Consider the following 19,436-nt stretch of genomic DNA (forward strand, 5'->3'; position numbering starts at 1 on the left):
TTTAAGAGTCCTTAGAACCTGACATACATTTGATCACTAAAAATCATTGGAACTGAGCTGAGCTGATTACCTTAAAAAGAAGTGACTCTGTGCCTTGTATCTTTTTCAAATGTATCCTTAACTTTGCTAATATAATTTTACACTTTATCTTCCTTTGCTTTATGTGGGAGATCCAGATAGAACAGATTCTTCCTTTCTGTTTCATTACATTTTCATCTATTACTCTTATACTTTTGTATTTGCCACATACTTATCATTTCTACAAGCAACTATTTGCAGAGTGCAACTGCCTCTTATGCATATTTACTCCGGAGCAAGAGAATGGAATCTACCCCCAGTTCAGATTGAAGCCTGCATAGTAATTTCCTTGGGAGTAGAATTCAACAAGTCGCTCTGAACCTTTAATTTGCAATAGTGTCTTGGCGTTGGTTGTTTCATCATACTCGGGGCGACATGGGGTTGGGGGGCCAACTCCCATCTTTTGCAGGGGCTCAATTGGTACCAGCGCCTTCTGTCAAGAGTTTGGGTGTAATCTTTGACGCCTCCCTTTCCATGGAGGCGCAGGTTGCATCCACAGCAAAGGTGGCATTTTTCCATCTCCGCCGCATCAAGCAGTTGGTCCCTTACCTCTCTCGATCCGATCTGGCCACAGTGATCCATGCGACGATCACCTCCAGGCTTGACTATTGTAACTCGCTCTACGCAGGGTTGCCCTTAAAGCTGACCCAGAAACTCCAGCGGGTGCAGAATGCCGCGGCGAGGCTCCTTACAGGGTCCCGGCCGCGGGATCACATTTATCCAGTGCTTTACCAGCTGCACTGGCTCCCAGTGGAGTACAGGATCAGGTTTAAGGTGCTGGTTTTGACCTTTAAAGCCCTATGCGACTTGGGACCCTCGTACCTACGGGACCGCCTCTCCTGGTATGCCCCGCGGAGGACCTTAAGGTCCACAAATAATAATATTCTGGAGATCCCGATTCATAAGATGGCTAGATTGGCCTCTACTAGAGCCAGGGCCTTTTCAGTACTGGCCCCAACCTGGTGGAACGCTCTTTCCCAGGAGACCAGGGCCCTGAGGGATTTGTCATCTTTCCGCAGGGCCTGCAAGACAGAGCTGTTCCGCCTGGCCTTTGGGTTAGACTCAGCCTGACCCCTGTGTTTTCCTCCCTCATGGCTTGGATTTATGGCCTACTTGAAATGAGGCTGCACTTGAAATGAGGCTGCACTTACTGTATTTTAATCTGTATTTTAATCAATTGTTTTTATGTTTTATTGTAATTCTGTTGGTGTCAGCCGCCCTGAGCCCGGTTTTGACTGGGGAGGGCGGGGTATAAGTAAAAATTTATTATTATTATTATTATTATTATTATTATTATTATTATTATATCTTAGAAAAAAATGTATTTCAAGCACTTGCAGTGTTTTCCCAATAAAATATATTGTTTTAATTTCATTCCATAAACTCCACTAAAATGGCACTCCTAGAGTTGAACTGGGTATGGCAGCTGGTGTTACTGAATTGCTGAATGAAGAATAACATTTTCTTAACAGGTATCATATACTGAACATCAATTCCTGAATTGGCAGTTGTTAATCAGTGAATAATTATTAATTTCTTATAATAATTTCTTACTTTACCATAAGGGTGGGTTACAACAAAATATTTACAATTCTAAAACAAGTAATACAGATACAGCCATAAAATAAATGGCTGAAAAACACTGAAAAAAAGTTTGATGTGCAAAATAATTAAAAACTATTCCATATATAAAAACAAGACAAACATTTTCTCTCTCTTAAATGTCAATAGATTCATAATAGTTCCAATTCAGATACAGAATGGGATAAAGAGTAAACAAATTCATGCCTCCACCTCACACTGAATCTCCACACAGACATACCCTCCACTGAACCCCCACCCTAACTAATTAGCAGCACTAAAGGTAAATGTAAAGGACCCCTGATAGTTCAGTCAAAGGCGACTATGGGGTTGCAGCGCTCATCTCGCTTTCAGGCTGAGGGAGCCGGTGTTTGTCCACAGACAGCTTTCCGGGTCATGTGGCCAGCATGACTAAACCGCTTCTGGAACAATGGAAGACTGTGATGGAAACCAGAGCGCATGAAATGCCGTTTACCTTCCTGCCGCAGTGGCAACCTATTTATCTACTTGCACTGGCAAGCTTTCGAACTGCTAGGTTGGCAGGAGCTGGGACAGAGCAACGGGAGCTCACTCCGTTGCAGGGATTCGAACCACCGATCTTCCTATCAGCAAGCCCTAGGCTCAGTGGTTTAACCACAGCGCCACCTGGGTCCCTTTCTGTTAAGATAACACATGCCTATTTGTTGCTTACCATCAGTAGTTGGTAGAATGGATTACGTAGTAGAAGATAAGGGTTTACTCTGATTCAGTAGAGGAAAGAGTGGTGGCAGTGTGGTCTAAACCACTGAGCCTCTTGGGCTTGCTGATAGGAAGGTCGGTGGTTCGAATCCCTGCAACGGAGTGAGCTCCCGTTGCTCTGTCCCAGCTCCTGCCAACCTAGCAGTTCGAAAGCACGTCAAAATGCAAGTAGATAAATAGGAACCGCTACAGCGGGAAGGTAAACGGCGTTTCCATGTGCTGCTCTGGTTTGCCAGAAGCGGCTTTGTCATGCTGGCCACATGACCTGGAAGCTATACGCCGGCTCCCTCGGCCAATAATGCGAGATGAGCGCGCAACCCCAGAGTCGGTCACGACTGGACCTAATGGTCAGGGGTCCCTTTACCTTAATCTTAACAGAAGGATCCCTCTAGCAATACAGTAAGGCTCAGATACTTCAGAAGGCAACCCAGGACCAAGTTCACTACTGCTCCTTATCCCCACAACTGAGCTGCTCTATAAGAATGCTTACACTTCAGAATTAGACTCTGAATGTTTCATCTCACTGCACCACCAGCCTCTTGGCAGTGATGACTGAGATACAAACGTCTCCCAGTATCTTTGCATTCAGAGTTTAAAAATAAAGGGGCCCCTGACCATTAGATTCAGTCATGACCGACTCTGGGGTTGCGCCGCTCATCTCGCGTTATTGGCCGAGGGAGCCGGCGTACAGCTTCCAGGTCATGTGGCCAGCATGACAAAGGTGCTTCTAGCGAACCAGAGCAGCACACGGAAATGCTGTTTACCTTCCCGCTGTAGCAGTACCTATTTATCTACTTGCACTTTTGACATGCTTTCAAACTGCTAGGTTGGCAGGAGCAGGGACCGAGCAACAGGAGCTCACCCCGTCGCGGGGATTCGAACCGCCGACCTTCTGATCGGCAAGCCCTAGGCTCTGTGGTTTAACCCTCAGCACCACCCGCATGTGTAAAAGCAGATGTTCACAGGTGAAGGTTCCTTTGAATAGAGGAGATGGAAACTACTTTTTGAAAAATGCAGAGCTGATTCAGTACCAAATTGTTACAAGATGATGCTGCACATAATGTCAGTGCATTTTAGCAAAGGCTGTGCAAAGTGAATTTCTTTTCCACAATATCTGGACAAATAAATGCAATCATTTTCATGTGGATGTAGTTCAGGCATTGGTTCAGATTAAGTTTTGATCCCAGTTCCATGACGGTGAAAGCCAAAAACCAGGGTAACTTAAGGCAGCCTGCCTTCTAACAGGGTGGTCTTCCCTGAGTCCTTTACATTTCACAAATTATTCCATAGTCCACTGGAATACTTCTTACGCTGGGCCTGGCCCATTTTTAGGTATGAAGCAAGAGCAGCATACAACATGGAAGTGAAACAGTCAAGACACCATGATGTCAGCGTGGCTCAAGCCTTTTCCTACCTTTGGGGAATCATAAACCATAATTAGCCATAGTGATATTCTGGCCTTCCCAAAGCCACCCTAAATGCTGTTGGCTTATCTCCCACATTGTCTCACTTTTTCTGCTGTTCCGCAGAGTAACACATGGGTTTCACATACTCCAAATTCCACATGTATATATATTTTAAAGCTGATTCTCATTGTAAGCTATCTAAAGCTTTCCGATGTCAGAAGCCCATGTTCCTAGGTAGCTTAAACAGACGGTTCATAAACACATGAAAGGAGAAGAAATTCCCCCAGCAAGTTTGAAGGAACATCTCCGCGTAATTTGAATTAAACTAATGTTACACTGAACAGTGCTGTCAGCTTTCCAGAGGTGTGTCTGATATACTGGAAGTGTATTGTTAGCTGCACTTTTCAAAGGAAGTTGCTACTAGGTGACGCTTAAGTGTTTGGGTTAGCTACCTGTCTGAGAAGAGAAGGAAATGGCAAATGTTTTATACAAAGAAAGCAGGGCCCATTGAAAAAAATACAGAAAATGGACACGAGGAGCCTGAATGCTGATTTAAGGGGGGGGAATCTTCTATTGGCACAGATACTAAGTCAGTTTTTCACCAATCTGGTGCCCTCCAGATGTTTTGGACTCTACTTTCCATTAACCCCTGTTGTACTGACACCTGGTTGGTGAAAGCTAAACTAAGTCTTACTCAGTTATGCTTGCTTAGGGTGTAATCTAAGCTCAGCCGGTAGATATCATTTATATCCTCCCTGGGTCTTATTCAAAGGGCCTTTGGCCTTACTCAAGGAGAAAGGCTGAGGTAAAAACAGGCCTGTCATTGACATTGGCCATGAAAAGGCAGAATACAAAGCAAAAGAGGCATGGCTGACAAATAATAATTCTTTTCCCCCTGTGGCCTTTCTGCTGCTGACCTTGAGATACCCCCGTGATGGTAAGCATAGCAGACACAAAGGAAGAAGAAAGAGGTTAGGAACCCTTGTGAGAATAGGATGCCTAAGAAACTAATTTCTCTGACATTAATGCAATTAAGAATATAAGGATGCTTGTTATTGATTCCTACATCTATTCCCCAGTCACCTGGGTTTGAGCACAATATTATTTACTCATATTCCCTGAAAATCTGAGTAGAGCAACTCCTGTGGTGTTCAGCTTGAGTCTCAAACCTCTTCATTATGGACAAATATAATCAAATTTACCCCAGTGAAAATCCAGAGTGACCCACGAAAGCCTACTCTAATGTGATTTTCCCCCCTCCCCAATGGAAGAGCTTTTGGAATGATTCCCTTCGAGGGACACGCATAGGAAATATGCACAGAACATCTACGGTATGGATGTGGACATTTCAGGAAGGATCCATGAATTTGATGTTACCTTCCTGTCATTCACAGTTCATGTTGTTTTTGCACTTTTGATATAGCATTTTCCATGTGCATTTCTTTATGAAAAGCATTGCCAAACCATGTCTGTGTTGGAAGAGCTCTTGATCCAGAGACTGTTCTGGAAGACCTCATATGCTGGAGCAAGACTAGACTAGGATTGGGAAGAGCTGTAGTTCAGTAGCAGAGCATATGGTTTGCATATAAAAGACTCACTATAGGTTCAATCCCTAACATCTCCAGGTAAAGGGTAAAGGTAAAGGGACCCCTGACCATTAGGTCCAGTCGTGACCGACTCTGGGGTTGCGGCGCTCATCTCGCGTAACATCTCCAGGTAGGGCTGGGGAAAGACTCCTGTCTGAAACCCTGAAAAGCCACTGCTAGTAAGTGTAGACAAAACTGACCCAAGGTGAATGATGGTTTGACTTAATGGAAGTCAGCTTCCCATGTACTTCCAGGTCCTGCCACTTAAGGTGTGTGCATAGACTTGTGTACCCCAAATAATGAGGAACATTGAAGTGACCTGGGATGGACACTCACATTCCTTAGTTGGATCGTGGGACTGGTTGTGCACTGTCAGCACATCTGAATCCATACCTTAGTGAACACCTATGTCAGAGGTTTTCAACCTTTTTGAGTCCACAGCTCCCTTGACCAACTACATTCTTTCTGCAGCACGCCTGTGGGGCTCAGGAGCCCAGTTATGTCACCCCTTGCCTGCAGAGCTGGCAGCCCCTCACCCTTTTTTGAACAGCCTCCCTTGTGGAGTGTTCCTCTCTTCTCCCCTCTCCTTGGGAGTCTTCCAGGCAGCCATTGCTTTCACCCCTGGTCTTTGAGCTCAGGGCCGTCTTAAGCGCCCCTGGCGCCATGGTGCGCTGGATCTCTCCGGCACCCTCCCGCCCCGTTTCCCAGCGCGGTGGGCGGGCGGGCAGGCACAGCGCGATCTCTCCGGCGCCCTCCCGCCCCGTTTCCCAACTCCCATGATCCCTAGCTAACAGGACCAGTGGTCGGGGAAGATGGGAACTGTAATCCAAAACATCTGGAGGGCCGAAGTTTGGGGATGCCTGTTCTAAATCATATTTCTTCCTGTTGAGTAGGGTTTTATATAGTGCAAGTGTAGAGTTTTTTGTTTTTGTTGCAGAGATAAAATCTTGTAGCAGCATGTGTCTTTTCTGATGCTGTCATAGCGTCAGGGCCAAACTGCCTTTCCAACATATGTTTCAATTCGATGTATTGCCATTGTGTTTCACACAAAGTCTTATATTCCACAAATATAATCGCTGTTGTTTTTTTAATCCACAATATAGCCTCTCAGGGCAATTAAAGAGACAGCTTCAGAAAAGGTTATTGGTTTTCAAAATGACAAGTGTCCCTACCAACATTACTCACCCAAAGTGAGCCCCTTTGCACTTTTTAATCCCCAGGCATTTCTGACCAACAAGATAAGCAAATAATATAACACATATATGGAGTGTTGCGATGTCAGCAGGACTTGATTGGATCAGTGCCTTAGCTCTGCCAGATGAGGTCTTTACAGAATGGCAGCTTGGTAAGAAGGTGAAATCTCTCAGATGTCTTCAATGTATGGACTCACATTTTGCCTGTTTCACACTTGCAAGTGACAAAGATGTTACCGAGGCTGCATACACGCCGTACCTTTAAACCATAACTCAGTTAAGCTTCTACATAGACACTCCAAGTTATAACTAGTGCTGTCTAATGAAGAATTCTCAACACATTCACAAAACTGTAATTCCCAGGTTCTTTAGGGGAAGTTGTAACTAGTAAACGACTTTCGAAAAAACTTTATATCTGTAGCATGGATTGGCCTAGGACACACGTTTAATACTTCAGCACTGACCTGAAGTCAACAAGGAGACAATTACAGCATTCACAGTCGTTTTTACTCACACTAAAGAACAGTATCTGTTGCACTCTGAGATAGCAACATAACATTCCCTTGCGGCTTCAGCTGAGACCTGCTATAGAAAATCCCTGGGAATGCTTCAGCTTTCTCTCAACATTTGAAAGACGAAAGAGACATGCTTTGAATGATGGACACAATTGGGTTGAAAAGCAAGACCCTGCGCAGCTGGGCAAGCCATAGTTGGCCACCAATTTCAGTAGCCCTCTAGGACATTACCGGTCATTGAATATGTTAATAATTTAATGTGAATGCCAGTAATTTCATCAGCAATGGCTGAGTCAGCAGACAACAGTCTCACTAGGGAATGAATGGATCCTAGCAACCACCAAACACAGAGGTATATGTGGGGTGGGGGTGGGGAGAGGGGGTATATGTTTCAAGGACTTGTAGGCTCTGTTGCAGAAGAACCTGCCATTTCTTGTTAAAGATCTTGGCCTCACATTACCCTAATCTACAAATAAAAGCAAACCCACAGTATGATTGAGCTCCCAGGGAGGATCTCAGGACCACCCAACCTAAATGGATTACCTTAGGCTTCCTCAACCTCGGGCCTCCAGATGTTTTGAGACTACAATTCCCATCATTCCTGACCACTGGTCCTGCTAGCTAGGGATCATGGGAGTTATAGACCAAAAACACCTGGAGGGCTGAGGTTGAGGAAGCCTGGATTACATCCACTGAATGGTAAAGGCTTTGCAGTAACCAACATGATTTGCTCATTTCTAGCAAAGTTTGGACACAATGGCCTGAATTGCATGTCATGGTAAACCAAACTATGGCTTACCAGAACCACATGAATGTGCAGACACCCAGAGAGGAGGAGCTCACCTGCTCTGCTCGTCCCAAGTCCTTTTAGCTTGGTGCAGCACAGCAGCTAAACCAAGGTTAGCCTTTGTGTGACAACCAAACATGGGGTTGTGGTTAAGCACTCTCCCCCATAACTGTAGTCAAGAACAACCTTTGGGTGCAAATCGTGGTTAAGGAGAAGAGAGCTTGACCACACCCTTGCACTTGGACAACATGCCATGCTGAGCTAAAAGGACTGGAGAGGAACAAAGTGGCTCTGATCTCCTCACTGGGAGCCAGCATGTTTGCAGTAAGCCATGGTTTGACTTACTGTTACGTGCAAACACAGCCAATGTCAACAGTTATATTGCCCACATCCAGGAAAATGGTTCCTAGGAAATAAAAAAGAAAAGGAATATTTTCTGTTCAGGTTCTTAAAAACTGCTATCATAGAATGTGTTATCTCACCTTTGAAGGTGAGGCATTATATATCTAAAAGCGTACAGTGGTACCTCGACTTACGAATGGGGGTAATGGCTGCACGCTTACGAATGTATCAACATCCGGGGGGAAACCGCGGCAGTTTTAGATAGGGATTTTTCGACTTACGAATTTTTAGATAGGGTTGCTACGAATTTTTCCATTTTCAATGCATTTCTATGGGAAATCGCCTTTCCAATGGTGTTTTTCGACTTGCGAATTTTTCGACTTACGAAGGTGCCTTCGGAACAGATTAAATTGGTAAATCGAGGCACCACTGTAGATTTCAATTTGCAATTTCTTCCTTTCTTTTTTATATCATTAACTTTATTTTTACATAAAAAGGTGCATGAGCAAGTGATCACATATACATTCTATGTCAATATAGAGCAATAGAGCTATTGTTCATTTTTAGCTTCTTGCTGGTTTTGGCAATTTCTCTTCCAGCATAACAAAGAGAGAACCAAGCACATTCAAACCATTAGACTTCACACAATTGTTCAAATATCCTTAAACTTCTTCATGTTGACAAGAAAAGTGTTTTCATAAAATGCACAGGACATAAAATGCATAATATATATATGAAAATAGTTACTTCAGTTAATTAAAAATGCAATTCTCTTCAAAAAGGAGCAAAATCTCATATTAATGAAGAAATGTTTGTAGCATACTTGGAATGCTTGAAGTACTAAATCAATGATAAGCATTATTTTCAGAAGAAATGAAACTGTTCATCTTTCTAGCAGATATTTCAACATTACCATAAATTTATTTTCTACATTTTCAGAGGATGGAGACCACTGCATTTGTTTGTTCATGAAAATATTTATACCTCACTTTTCGATCAGATGATTTCTATGGTAGCTTATAAATCATTAAAGTGATGTAAAAATAAAATACAGAGCAATTATTTGTCTCTTAACAGTGGGAAAGATGCAGGTCCATAGCAAGTCTAAATTTGGGGGGGAGGCACCAAAAATGTAGTGGGGGCAGTTTATCCCTATGCACACATTAATATTTTACTTGTATTCATGAAGACTATATTAATAATGATACTGTCTAATGTAGGAAAGGATAAAAAAAGCCCTGTGCCCAGGGCCGGCCCAAGACATTTTGGCCCACGAGGCAAACCCCAAAATGGCATCCCCCTCCACACCAGGGAAGAAAAGGTGAGTGAAGTTTAGTTGTTCTGTATGGGACAATGACAATAAGGATTATCTATCTATCTATCTATCTATCTATCTATCTATCTATCTATCTATCTATCTATCTACATCAGAAACAAGAGAGGACAAGAATAATGCTCTACGTTGGGACTTGCTGGCCCTGTGGATCCCACCACCTGAGGTGGTTGCCTCCTCTTGCCTCATGGGTGGTCCGGCCCTGACTGTGCCCTCGGATCCACATGTCATTGCCTTCCTTTTTTTCTCCACATACTGAATGATAGGAGGTTTAGAGCTGTCCTGCAGTAGTTCTTTCAGACCAGCACTGAAACTCAGACTCCTTTTAAAACAAAAAAACAAAACAAAACAAAAAAGGAGCCAGACCTCTACTGCAGATGGAGGAAGACTCCACCTGGATGCAATAAAACAGGAACGAGCAGGAAAATGTACTGAAAGCAAATAATGGATCTATAGTTTCCTTCTTGCCTGTAATTTAACATGTCGAGAAAATGTCTGCTGAGCAAACTACAGAATTCTCCCATGTGCCTTTGCAATCACTTTTGCTTCTCTTTGCTGTATGAGTTATGGGCATGCATCTGGTGTGTCACATTAGTATTTATTTCAGCACAAACGAACATGGGCACAAGAGTCTCTAAAATAATAAGAGATATATCATATGTGGGAGTTAAAGGTCAGGAACAACCCAAAGGGATTAGATTTGACTAAGCAAGGGGGGGGGGAGTCCATATTATTACACTCTTAGTGTTAAAAATTAAAAAGAGGACTAGCTGCAATGTTATTTGGCTTCTGCTATTCCCATTTGTGCACAAACCTCCGGAACCTAGCTTATGCTCCTCACCATTCATAGCAGTTGTTTGCTCTCCCGTCTGCCCTCAGAGGCTATGTAAGGAGGCAGGATAAATTCTGTTCAGTTCACATTTAAAGGTGATTGTAGTTTCTGGAACAACGCATGAACTGAAACACAGGCATCCTTCAAAAATTTGTATTCCTCTGAATCTTGCAATGCAGTTCTCCAGCCAAATAGTGTGTACAAAAATGTATATACAGTGGTACCTCGGTTTATGAACACAATTGGTTCCAGAAGTCTGTTCATAAACTGAAGCGTTCAAAAACTGAAGCGAACTTTCCAATTGAAAGTAATGGAAAGTGAATTAATCCGTTCCAGGCGGTCCACAGAGTACTTAAACTGAAGCGTTCATAAACTGAAGAGAACTTCCCCATTGAAAGTAATGTAAAGTGGATTAATCCGTTCCAGACGGGTCTGCGGAGTACTGAACCTGAAGCGTACTTAACCCGAAGCATGGGTGTAATTGGTTCCGGAAGTCTGTTCATAAACTGAAGCGTTCATAAACTGAAGCGAACTTTCCCATTGAAAGTAATTGAAAGTGAATTAATCCGTTCCAGTTGGGTCTGCGGCGTTCATAAACCGAAAATTCATAAACCAAGGTGTTAATAAACTGAGGTTCCACTGTACTAGGGTAAAGTGTGCATAAAGATGCAGAAAGCAACATACAAAATTTCATTGTAGTAGCCAAAATTGCAGTGCAAAATTGTGTATTTCAGGCAAAATTCATGCTGAAAAGGTATATATTAGGAGAAATTTGCACTAAAATGCTGATGAATTTTCATGGGATTTTTTTTAAAAAATGCAAATGATGTGGAGAGCTGAACTTAAGAATGAAAAATTGAGAAACTGAGAGGAAATGAAATTGACAGACCCACTCATTCCTACCTCTGCAATACAGAGGTCACCATTACAGCTTACCTACTTTTTCAGCCATTTGAAAAGTTGCATATATGAAGAGGCTGACTCCATTAGAGCAAAGCTCTGTTTTAGCAAGTTGTTTTGATGCAAACTGTTTCATGCTAATGGAGCAAGCTGCTCAAACGTGGTATGGGATTTGAAGCAGCCTGATTCAGGTCTCAACCAAAGTGCATACACAGTTCTCAGTTTCACATTAATTTCATGATGAATGACTATATAAATATATAAAGTTGCACTACATTAGATCAATGAAGCATATGCCATGTAAATGACGCCCCACAGGATGAAGGACAACAGGACAATTAGCCCTGCTCGGACTATATGAAAATAGCCTTGTAAAGCTTATGAGTCAGATAAATTATTCTTTTCCCAACCACTTCCTGCTTTCTGACTCAACATGATAGCCATTGGGGGACAAGGTAGTACTCTGTAAATGAGGGACAAACATTCCTATACATCATATGAAAAATAGTTGTCCAAGTTATGAGTGATAGCTTTTTTGTGAAATACATTATTAGAATTCATGTCATGGTGAGCCACTGAGACTGATATAAATTATCTACAGTCCCTCATTTATAAATGTTTCGCTACAGACATCACTTAGGGCTTATTAAGCCATTTATATATGTCTCTACAAGGTGTTCTGCTAATGCATAGTGTATTGTTTTATTAAAGGAGTGTTTTCTATTTATCATGTCTGGGGAAATACATTCTGGTGCTATGTGAACTAATGCAAGCGGGTTATTGTTGTTTTTAATGTATGAGAGCTCAAAGACTATTCCTTGGTGTAGAGTCAAAACTGTCCTTATGAGGTTGCTAGAAAAATGGCAGTTGTAATAACAACAGGCAAGGTGGTGGAAGAGATTGGGGGCTCATATATTATAAGTTGTCTATTGGAGTCGGAAGCATAGCTGCCAAGTTATCCCTTTTTTTAAGGGAAATTCCCTTATGCTGAATAGGCTTCCTCATGAGAAAAGGGAAAACTTGGCAGCTATGGTCGGAAGTCATGCCTTCTACAAGAATCACATGCAAAAAGAGATGACACAGAAACACACACATGTCTTCATGTCCTCTCCCCACACATGCTGGTTGCAGAGGGGAGCCAATTCTATGTGCATCAGCTCCCCCCCCCATGATTTAGAACAGGCATAGGCAAACTCCAGCCCTCCAAATGTTTGGGACTACAATTCCCATCATCCCTAGCTAACAGGACCACTGGTCGGGGATGATGGGAATTGTAGTCCCAAACATCTGGAGGGCCGGAGTTTGCCTACGCCTGATTTAGAACATTGCACATTAAAATTAACACCAGCGCAGGGCTAATGTTTTCACTAGATCAGTGGCTGTGACTCGTGGTTAAGCTTCTGAAGATCTGCTGCTCACAAGACGAGATCAAGCCATGAAAATCTCACAGAAGAGGGAGCTTGAAAAGCATGGAAAGTCATTCAGTTGGCCATTTCTCCCAGGGTGCATCCCAGCATGCAACTCCAATAATGCAGAACCCATTTGGGAAGAACCATGTGCTGCTGAAGGACAGATGAGCGATTGGTCCATTCCACATTATCCCATCCCTCCTGTTTCATTTCTGCATTCCTATATTATGAGAATGGTAGGGAGTACAGCCAAAATGAGGCAAATTCCCCCAGGCAGCAGTTGCTAGGGTGGTGGTGATGGTTGGCTCCATATGTTACCTCTGAATGTCCTGGGCACCTCTTTCTGTTGCAGAGCTGCACGTACCATATAGCTTGTCCAGCAACCCCATGCCTGCTCTCAACTGCCCTCAGCTGACATGGAGGACACTACCTCACCGCTAGCATTGAAGAACGATTCAAATGGCAGTCCAGGCAACTTCTGGGTTCCATCTTGTCCTTTGCCTTAGGCAGCAAAATGTCTGAACACCAATGATACCGCAACCATCCCATAAAAAAACCAGGGTCACATAGGTCACAAAGGTCCATGTTATTTGTCACACATCTCCATGCTCTTTCCTCTCTACAGGTGGATCTGCTAAGCTTGGCCCTCTTCCCCAGGTTTTTGTGGAAGCCAGAAAAGGATTTGTCTCTGGGAACACAGTCTCAGACTGTACACAGAGAGGGGGGGGGCAGAGGAGGACTTTGTGGTCCAATTCTTCGTTCCATTCTAAGGATGTGCCTCCAGGTCCTATCAATGAATCACTGTATGCTGAGGCCAGGACAGCTTTCTGCCTTCTCTCTGCCTCCCCTTCCTCTTCCTGGTCCCTTTCCTGAAGCAGACTCTCCGGCAGGCCAACAAGTGTCCTGTGTGCTCATGTGTTTGCAGGGGTTTGGGAAGGGAGCGGTTACTAATCAATTTTACCTAGCAGGGGATGATTAAGGTGTCTGAGCTGCAGTGTGTTTGTAAGCCAGCCGTCAAGACCAGTTATTTCTGATGGTGCTTGATGGGTCTTAGCTTGTCTCCTTTTCATTCTTTTTCCCCTAAAGAGATTTTCCTCCATTCTATTTGTTGTTTCAAAAGAAGATTAGGGAACAGCACATTTGGAAGGGTCAGGACAGTGTGTGTGTGTGTGTACTGCCTTCAGTAATAGTTTAAAGATGACAGCTTCCTTTAATAAAAGCTGATTATCAGACCTTTGACAAATCCTGCAGAAAGAACCAAAGGATGCCCTATGCTAAGAGCAGAGCGCTCCTTTATTTTTTAAAAAAGTGCTAAGCACAGAGTTAATCAATTTGGGGTGGCGGGTCAAGCTAAGAGCCTAGATTCTAGAACATGAGCTACCCAGCATCCCCAGCCCTCTTGATTCTTTTAATAGGAAACTGCAAGAGAACACACAGACCAAAGTGTCAGGTTCAGCTAATCACTCCCAGTCATCAAAGTCCATGCAAGGACTTCCACTAGAGCAACTGGGCTTTCCCCTCCTCTTCTAACCCCATGCTCCCCACAAATTGGTTTGACAAGGTAGGGGGACTTCCCGGAACAGCACATGGAGATGGGGAAGAGAGGTGGGTATCACTCCATCTGGCAAGCTGAAATGCTTGCTCTGATGGTACTGTTGCCACAGCGCTGCAACAAATTCCTTGCATAAGAAAACAGGAGGAAACTATACTGTGTCAGACCATTGGTCTTTCTTGCTCAGTATTGTCCACACTGACTGGCAGCATCTCTCCAGGCTTCCAGGCAGGGGTTTCTCTCAGTCGTACCTGGAGGTGCCGGGGATTGAACCTGGGACCTTCTGCATCTAAAAAGCAGGTGTTCTGCCACTCAGCCACAACCCTTCCAGAGCAATTCTGTGCTGGCTGGGGCTGATGAGAGTTATACTCCAAAATAACTGGAGGGCACCTGGTTGGGAAAGCTGGTATTAAGGCATGCACTGCTCATGTGGTTTAAGTCCCTGGCCCTGCTTAGTGTCTGATTGGAGGACGTGTCTGATTGGCATGAGCTCTGACAACAGTGACAACAGTCACCTCCTTTCGGGGACAAAGCAGTACTATATGAAGGAAGAAAATGTTGATTTGTAAGCCTCTTCCTCCCTGGAGAATGGGTCTACTATGCTAGAAAATGAAACTTCCATGTACAGGGGTAGCATGACTGATATTGCCCAGGAACAAGAGATGGGCATCGCTGTCATACCCTATTCCTAAGAAGGATAACTGTAGGAAGCATCTGGTTGGCTATGAGTGGGAAAAAGTTCTGGGGGTGAGCTGGATCCAGAAAAGCAATTCTTACATGCTTATGTCACACATACACCCCCTTCTTCCCAAAGTCCAACAAGGACTTTAGATTCCTGCATTGCCAAGGATTGGACTAGATGATCCTTCCAACCTTACCATTCGATGACTCTAAGGACAAACTCTGAAGAAGGTGACTGCCACCTTCTACAAGGACCCCATTACTCCCCTAGCAACAAAGAACAGACTGAATTAGTAGGTCACGTGGTCTCTAAAAGTCCAGTTTGGGTTTCTAATTTCATTTGGAATGGTTTTGATAATCCTAGTTATGACAGGTGAGACATTTTTGTAGCAGTGTTATAGTCATTAGGACTGAATAATTGTGAAAAATGACATTCTTGGGGGTTTAAGAGCTAGGCCATTAAACATGGTCCATGTGGGCAACAACAGAGAGCTGTTAAAATCCATTTTAAATTAATTGATTGTCATTTCTGTAACATTTAACAGCATTTCAATAAATCTGTTTAAAGTAGAGGGGAACTACTGGGAACGCTTCCCTCCGCTTTCTGCGAGAGCTGAGAGGAATAACTCTCAATCAATAATAAAGAGCTCTTGCCAGCCAGTTATTATGGATGTGATATTGCTTGGTATTAAAGTTTAGGTGCACTTTCAAAAGCCAGGGACCACTTTATGGACTACTACATTTCATGATCTTGTAGCTATGAGACCTTCCTGCTGAGATCCTTTATCTCCACAGTCAACAGTGGACTGCAGGCTCACTTCTAAGCTGACACCAGGAGCGGGCAGGTTAATTGTCCAATAAGCCACATATGCACCTTTACCATTTTGCAACTGCTTCCTTAATTCAAACTGATCTGCAATATTCTGAGATATATTGAACACTCTTTAGTGTTCCTAAGTGATGTACATGTTTGAACTAATTATTTCAGATGTGTATTGCTAAAGAGGGTATATTTCCTGCCCCATATGAAGTGTACAACTGGTGTTTTATCAAACCAAGCTGCATCAGAGGTGTGTGAGAGTGTCACTCTCTCTCTATATATCTATATATCTTTCTATACAGATATATCTATATCGAAATCTGGGGGCCCCTAGTCCTTCTCCATGCCTGGTCTATTTCATAGTTTAGCAATTTCCCTTTCACTGTGGTACAACTTGTCCCCCTACAAAGACAAGGCTGAACCCTATTTGTCCACCTGGCACCACAATAACCACCAGCTCAGATTTCCTGACCATTACAGAGGGCTGGCCTCTTGCTTGTTAACTGGCCAATTAGCACCGAAAGCATGGATATGGCTTTGTATAAAGCTGCAGAAAAAAATCAGAGGTAACTGAACACTCATACCTGTTGCATGGAGGCTATCATCACAATTGAATCCCAGCCAGGCATAAGCAGTTGAAGAGCACATAGAGCTGGACCTTATGAGAGTTGTGGCCTGAGGGCAGGGGGTGTGGTCCAAGGGAGGGGTGTGGCCTGGGGAGACTCCTGAGGGCCAGGTGGAGAGGTCTGGAGGGTCGCATTCAGCCCCTGGCCTAAGGTTCCCCTCCCCTGAACATGCCAAAACACGGTGAGTAATTTGGTATGACATCAGAGTACAAAGGGATGCTCCCAATGGGTAGGGAAAGCCCCATCTTAAAAACTCTTCAGCCAATCAAAAGTTTATTCCACAACAATGAAGAAGTAGTCTTCATTGGCATTCACTCCTTTCCATTCCGCCAAAGCAGATGTGGCCAAATCTGCCCACTCCTTTAGGGACATGGAAAATGATCTTGCCCCATGCCAGACCATTACCGGTAGTCCACCTGGCACTGTCTGCATTGCCCTGCCTACACTATTGGTAGCAGTTCCCCAGGGTTTCAGACAGGGTCTTTCCCAGGCCTACCTGACGATGTCAGGAACTGAACCTGGGATCTTTCTGCATGCCCTGCATGTGCTCTCCTAAGAGAGCTATTATTTGCTCCAGATTACGCCAATAGATCCCCGAGGTGACGTCCTCTGCACCTTACTGGTTCATGTCAGGACCCAGTGAAAACAGTTCTTCTAACGGAGAGAAACAGCCTCAGAAAAGAGAGGCTCCTCAGGAAACTTGAAAAGGTTATGCGGCTCATTGACACCTATATTTCCAGCAGGATGATTCTCCTAAGGTGGTATTAATTGGGTTCCCCCCCCTTCACCCTTCTAATTGAATGGTGGCTGCACCTCTGTTTCCACAGCCCCAGCAGCCAGGCCATTCTGGGAATTTATGGCGTTCTTCATGAAAAGTTGTACCCAGAGGCTGCTTTGACTTTATTTCTCTCCTCCTCTCTTCATTCCTAATTATGCCCTTTGGTTCTTGCCATTTGCACTATGTTGGAAATAATGGCCCTCGCTGATGTGACATTTTCAACATTTGTAAGAGGGGGCTTTTAGGAAAAAAGATGCGTTTGTCGAGAACGTGCTCTCGAAATGTTTCATATCAACGGCCTGAAATATTTGTTGAAATTAGAAGTGGGTTGGGGCTCTCTCACCAGGGCCGGCTCTAGGTAGAGTCCCGGGTGGTGTGGTGCGCCAGGGCGCTGGGAAGCCGTGCGGAAACCATGCTGCACCCCTGCGAGGGCGGGGGCGCCGGAGCGATCTCCGCCCCTCAGCGCCAGGGCGCCCGACCTGCTCGAGACTGCCCTGTCTCTCACACATCTGCACCATATGTTTAAAGCACATTTGTGCCACTTTAGCAGTCATAAAAGGTAAAGGGGCCCCTGACCATCAGGTCCAATCGTGTCCGACTCTGGGATTGTGGCGCTCATCTTGCTCTATAGGCCGAGGGAGCCAGCGTTTGTCTGCAGACAGCTTCCGGGTCATGTGGCCAGCATGACAAAGCTGCTTCTGGCGAACCAGAGCAGTGCATGGAAACACCGTTTACCTTCCCACCGGAGCGGTCCCTGTTTATCTACTTGCACTTTGATGTGCTTTCGAACTGCTAGGTGGGCAAGAGCTGGGACTGAGCAACGGGAGCTCACCCCATTGCAGGGATTCGAACCGCCGACCTTCTGATGAGCAAGCCCTAGACTCTGTGGTTTAACCCACAGCACCACCTGGGTCCCTTTAGCAGTCATAGCTTCCCCCAAAGAATTCTGGGAGCTGTAGTTTACCCTGCACAGAGCTACAATCTCCATCACCCTTAACAAAGTGCAATTCCCAGGATACTTTAGGGAACGCCATGTGTTTTCCATGTATGGCATAGATGTGGCCCATGATGGCCTTGCACTTGGGAGAAGGGCTACCCAAACTCCATTCAGCAATAAAACCTTTGCTTCCACAGCAAAAGGGACTTTGCCTTTTCTGCCCCAACTTGATGTGTGGTCTTCTCATGCCCATGTAGCAACACTGGGGGAAGGGAAGAAGGGTGGAGCGAGGCAATTAGGGAACAAAGCAGTAAACAAGGCATCACAGTAGCAGGAAGGACTGGAGTCCTAGACCAGGGTTCCCCAAATTAAGACCCACGGGCCAGACGCGGCCTGTGGGGCTCATTTATGCAGCCTCTGGCGACCGCCGCCCGCTGACTGCTCTTGCTGGCATGGCATGGCACGGCACGGCACGGCTGCCCACTTCCAGGTCACCAGGAGCGTTGGAAATAGCTTGCATGCATGTGCAAGTGTCATATCTGGCGCACTTCCAGGTTGGATGAGCGCCAGAAATAGCTTGCGCACACGAGCACAAGCTATTTTCGGTGCTCCTCCAACCCGGAAGTGCACCGGAAATAGAGTGTGTGCATGTGTAGGGGCGCACACTCCCCCACCCTCCAGCCCGCTGTGCGATCGGTGCAGCAGGCACCAGCCCAAAGCCAGGTAAGTTTGGGGCCCCCTGTCCTAGACCATCTGCTAATCAGAGATATGTGAGCAACAGAAGCTCAAAAGATGGGAGGCAGTGAGCTGCCATCCAGGGTCAAAGGCTAAGTTCAGAGCAGATATATGAAGAGAGAAAGCCCTATATACAGGATATCAAAAAATATTGTCTCATCCCTTATATACTCAACCAATCATTGCAATCAAGAGACAGCATCTTGCATATACCATCTCATAGAATGGTATAGGAATTGGGCCTTTAGAGTGGTGGCACCTAGAGAATACCCTTCCATTACATGTCAGACAGTTGTGGTTTTGTGCTTATTGAAATACCTTCCTCCTCCATCAAGCATTCTAAGTGGAAATACTTATCCCAGTCAAATAGATTGAAATGGTTTGGTTTTTTTTAAAAAAAATGTGTCCTTTTAATGCCTCTCGCAGTGCAGCAAATTCCTCTCAGAAACTCCCTTTTCTCTCTCATGAGGGAGTGTTATCTCCAGGCCTGCTCAGATCTCATCTCAGCTGCATTCTTTGGCTCCCAGGTTTGAAAAAGGTTGTAAGATCTCTGTTGTTTCTTTGTGTAAAGGACTCATGGGCATTTCTTTATCTCCTCCACTAATTT

This window comes from Zootoca vivipara, chromosome 2 (genome assembly GCF_963506605.1).
Source record: "Zootoca vivipara chromosome 2, rZooViv1.1, whole genome shotgun sequence".
Classification (NCBI taxonomy): Eukaryota; Metazoa; Chordata; class Lepidosauria; order Squamata; family Lacertidae; genus Zootoca; species Zootoca vivipara.